The sequence below is a fragment of the Perna viridis genome, chromosome 11, assembly GCF_037379345.1.
Source record: "Perna viridis isolate PV_CMFRI_1.1 ecotype Kerala chromosome 11, ASM3737934v1, whole genome shotgun sequence".
Lineage (NCBI taxonomy): Eukaryota > Metazoa > Mollusca > Bivalvia > Mytilida > Mytilidae > Perna > Perna viridis.
In genome coordinates, this window is record NC_142455.1 from 1,239,669 (window position 1) to 1,245,134 (window position 5,466).

Consider the following 5,466-nt stretch of genomic DNA (forward strand, 5'->3'; position numbering starts at 1 on the left):
ATGTGTGTGCACGTTTTAGTTTCTTTTAGTTGTATCCATTGTGTTTGCCTGTTGTTTAGCCGAATTTGTATTTCAGTTTAATTTTGATTATTACTTTGTATAATTCATTTTTCTCAAGGTTTTCTGTATAGAAAATGAATCGTCAAATTATTTCAATACGCCACAGGTAGTGTATGTATTTACGAATATAAACATTTACTAAAATAAGACCTTTCAATTAAATATCTGGCCATTTTATTGAATAATCATCGATATTTCGTCAACCATTATTATTTCCACTGCCGCCGATTCCTGGATTTCCAAAGTAACAGTTATTTCCAGAGCAAGTTATTTGTCCATTCCCTGAAAAAAAAAAATACAAATTCCGATAAAGATATATATATTCAGTAAACTAAATATCCTTCTCGAGGTAAAGATAAAACGGGTACCACCAACATTCTACAAATTAATTTCCCGTTGTTTTTATTGTTTTTTTTTTTTTTTTTTTGGTTTTGTTTAATCATCATTTCATCGTGAAATTGGTGCACATTCGCCACAAAGTTCAAGACTTATTTTGTAAGTCCTTGCTTTGATTTACATTTCTTATTCTTTTCATTTATTTGTTGTCTATTTCATCTGTTCTGTTTCAATAACCGACTTTATGGACGACAATTTTGACTGATGGCAATTTTATGATGTCCATTTATGTTGCATTATACTGAAAATGATGAGCCGTAGTGGAAGCGGGGCTTACGCATATTCTCTTTTTTTTTACGAACTTTCCTTTTGACTACTGACTACATTTTATCAGTACCTACATGTCAAAAGCATTCCTTATTACTTTTTTAAACATGTTTTACAGTTTAAAAATTAAATTGTATTGGATGTCGGTGACGCTTTTGTCACAGTGGAAATATGTAAAAATGTTTGTAAAAATCAGGCAAAATGGAAACAGTCTATAACATGCATGTCAAAACCCCAACGATCTGACAAAAAGTAAACTCAGAGATGCCTTCTTTGTTCGAACAGACCATTATTTGATCTCCCCATCACTAGATTTGCTCAGAAATGTTTCCACAAAAAAGATTTTTAGAGAATTATCTGCCTTAGAAATGTTTATTTTCCTGAACTTCTTTCCTAAAATTTTCCTGGATTCCTAAACTTCACAAGAATCCATACAACGTTTCATAGCTGGATCTGCAAAATGTACCACCGAACCTCTTTCAAAACTTTTAACTCCTATACTCACAACTGTCAAAGAGGGTCTACAGTCCTACCACAACACTTGTTACTTCCGTAGTGGTATTAATGCAATGTGGATCCTGACAAATTCGAAAGATCTTTTAGAGACAATCAGTTCCAGACTATTATCTGAATATAATATCATTAAAACCTATGATTTTTCAACACTGTATACTTCTATTCCCCATACTCAGTTAAAACCCCGACTTAAAAACATTATATATCGTTTTTTTTTCCAAAAAAGATGGTACACCTAGATACAAATATATGGTTCTTGGTAGAGATTCGTCATACTTTGTAAGAAATAATTCCAAATCATCTTCCAAATATACAGAGGAAGATGTTTACAAAATGCTGGAATTTTTAATCGACAATATATTTGTCCACTGTGGTGGACGTGTTTTTCAACAAACGGTCGGCATTCCAATGGGAACAAATTGTGCTCCTTTACTTGCTGACCTATTCCTTCACTCTTATAAGGCTGACTTTATAGCTGATCTGATCAGAAAGAAAGAACATCGTTGGGCTAGATCCTTCAATCTCAGTTTCCGCTATATAGATGACGTATTATCTTTAAACAATCCTAATTTCGTGGATTTGATACACCGCGTCTACCCAAAAGAACTTATTAAAAGGATACTACAGACACTGTGAAGTCAGCCTCATATCTTGACCTACACTTAGAAATCGATGGTAAAGGAAAACTATTGATCAAACTTTACGTCAAACGTGATGACTTATCATTCAGAATTGTTAACTTTCCTTTCATCTGTGGCAACATCCCTTCGGCTCCTGCGTATGGAGTGTTCATATCACAACTCATACGTTATACCAGAGCTTTTCGAAACTACGCAGACTTTTTGTATCGCGCTAGAACTCTAACAAACAGACTTCTGGAACAGGGTTATGTTGCTACAAGATTGAAGTCATCACTACAGAAGTTTTATGGTCGTCATCATGAACTGGTGGATCGTTATGGTGTATCCATCAGCACCATGAAAACTGATGTATTCAACGGGTCATAGTTTTCCTTTCCAGGTTTATCTACCCTGGACTTGACTTGGCGGGTGTTTCTAGAAAAGCAGAGGACGCTTACACTACCGGTGCACTTGGTCCATGCTCCCAGTTTTTAGTGGAGTCCGAGTTGCTCATTTACTTTTGTTACTTTGTATGTATGATTTTAGTTACTTTATGTTCTTTTGATTACCGCTATAACCTTGGTTCCCTTGATTACTCTGGAACAGAGTAGTGTTGCGAGAAAATTGAAGTCATGACTACAGGTGTTTTATGGTGGTCATCATAAATCGTGAATGAAAATGGTGTATCCATCTGCACAATATTAAGCAATTTGTTCGCCACATCATCGTTTTTCTATTCCTTTTTCGTCTTCCCGGACGTGAAGTTTTATGAGCAACTTAGTCAGTGTTTCAACAATAGCAGAATATGTTTACTTAGCCAGTGCTACTGGTCAATATTCATTTTTTCAGAAGAGACCGGGTTGCATGCTAACTATTAATCCTCTTTGAGTGCTGCTTTTTTACTTCATATGGTGTGTGTGTGTGTGCCGTTTGAAGGCTGTTCTGAATTTTTTTTTTGACTTTTTTAGTACCGTTTGATACTTTTTTCCACTGAGTTTCCTTTTTTTATTTACCATTATTGAGCATCTACAACATGTTTTTGTAAAATGATAATATATATAAACCATTTTTATCTTTAAAATTGTAAATCAATGTACTACATGTCTATGCTTTATCACCTGCTTTCTTTAGAACATTTATTTCCCCTGATTATAAGTAAGCTTTTAAATATATTTAGAATGCAATCAGAAATCAAATGACTTTTTTGGCAATCACATCATTGCGTACCTGAGCCTTCCTCGGTGGTCGTACTTGGTGCAGTAGAGGAGTATGCAACGTCCTTGGAAATCATCAACAGCACACAAGATATAAGTATAACTTGTATCCAAGACATGGTAGCCACACATAAATTAATATTTGATGCTTAAGATAAAAATAACAAAACTTATTTCATTATTATACTAATAAACTAGCCATGACTAAAACATATCTAAAAGAAGAACATATACGGTTGTGAATATTAAAAAATGATCCCACCACGTTTTGAAATACTGTATTTATTAGTCAGTATTTAAAATAGGCAATATGTTTGGTTTGATGAAACACATAATAAGATTTATTACGATTGATTGATTGATTGATTGATTCATTAATTAATTCTTGTTGTTTGACTTTCTTTAGGAGACATCCCATGAGATTCAAAAAAAAATAATTTCCAATATAGAAAATGGCGTTTAAACATCACAGATGTCTTTTTTTACTGGCTAGTATCTTAATCTTTCCACAGTCACTGTGACTAATGCATGTGTTGACGGAATTCTTGTATTGCCCTTAAATATCTAGACAAGAAAGGGAAGAAGTAGTATTGTGTTCCTAGTTGGTCAAAATGCAAGTGATGAGACCAAAATGTCATATTTAAATTGCAATAATATTTCATCTCATATTTGTTATATTCTTAATGTTTCCTGAAAAAAAAAAAAAACAATGACGGGTGAGCGATGTACGTGCTGCTCTTTCTCTATGTAAACTTTAGTTTATATGAGTTGCTATTGATTTGATCAGTGGATCAAATGATGGTCCTCGGCGTGATTTCTTCTAGGAAGAAATAAATGTGTCCTCCATTGATAATCTTTTTCGGAGAAAGCTATAGAAAACTTTTTGTCTAAGAAAGTGAAGCTTTCGATCTTTGTCATTAATAATTTTGATGGTCAAATAATTCAGTTGCATATATCAGAACATTTATCAGAACATTTAACCCTAAATCAAACCATTACATCAAACATTACAACATTTTCATCTTTGTCTTTGATCTTCAATCATCGAAACACGCGACTAAGATCTATTAAAAAGATTTTTTTTAATCCTTAGTTTTGTGTGTAGCGTAAGAAATCAATCACTATTTCTGTCTCGTTATCACGTTTTTACGGAGTCTTTAACTATTTGTAATGAAAAACATAACATATAAGTGGGAGATGATCATTATCCCTAAAATGAAGTGTGTCTATAATCCCCAGGGTAAACAGTTTTATACAAAAAATTGTGGACACACTTTGTATACTGTTTAGCAACACATTTGTGCGACGTTCTATTTATATTTCTTTATTCGTAAGATTTAGGGAATCGCAAAATAAGCATCTCCAAATTATAGGCCACATACTTCTATCACATATTATCTGAAGACTCGAAAAAATACAGTCTGCAAGAATTTGGTTGCCTAATTTATATAGAAAACGGCGAAATTGGGCACCTGAAAAAATATCTGCTATACGGAAGTGGTATCAACTTAAATTCTTCTATGTTTCCTTATAAACAGTATGCTTAACAATGATCTCAAAGAAATAAAATGTACGTGTCATTGCATTCTGGGCCCTTATTTCTAATGATAATCACATGCTCCTTATATGATAATACGAACGTATTCATTTAAGAAAAAATACACATTCTAAAAAAATACTCACGTAGTTTAATCTCCGCTTTAAAACAATAGTTTTTTTTCTAATTGTCGGAAAATAAATTATCAAAAGTCTTCATTTGATAGATTTTACGAAAATTAGGAACAGCAAAAACTACCTCATTTACCGTGTCGATTTGTTGTTTTTTTTTATCCAAGTACATGCTACACCTACCTAATCGTGTTGGTAATGTCCTACAATGGTCGATCCTCTAATTCACCAATGAAGTTATCTTTAAAAGTATTTTGAAATAAAAGGTTACTTTTTACAGTCAATGTAATACAGTTACTTTGAATGTACTTATTCAGTCATAAGACCAGACTGATCAATTGTCACAGGTCGTAGATAGAGTTATCAATTCACGCTTCATAAAATCCAAAATAATAAAGATAGATGACAATAAATCAAATATTGTATTTGGTCTTTTCGTACAACTATAAAACTGATCAAATCCTTCAGAAAATTCTTGAATGAATTAAACAACTTTTAAATCGAAGAAGTAACGTGCCAGCTGCGCCATCGTAGGGAGTTTTAGATTTTTTTTCGACAGGGTTATGTTTCCTGAACGTTTTGGATAATAGACCATGGTGTGAGTTGCCAATATGGAATCGATACCTCAGTTGGCTTTCAATGTTATCCCTCTTCAAGGATCAGCATGAAGAATGTCTTGAAGCAACAGAAACTGCCAAGGGTTTCTGTAAAAAAATATTTCGCGA

General features: G+C 33.1%; 1 long non-coding RNA gene across 1 annotated transcript; it reads right to left on the bottom strand.

The window, feature by feature from the left end:
* Window positions 1-217: 217 nt before the first annotated feature.
* Window positions 218-4,777, bottom strand: LOC148602266 (uncharacterized). Its single transcript, XR_015916623.1, has 3 exons — window positions 4,757-4,777; window positions 3,087-3,221; window positions 218-342 (listed from the first exon to the last, which is right to left on the bottom strand). It is a non-coding gene; the product is annotated as an uncharacterized LOC148602266 (long non-coding RNA).
* Window positions 4,778-5,466: the final 689 nt, after the last annotated feature.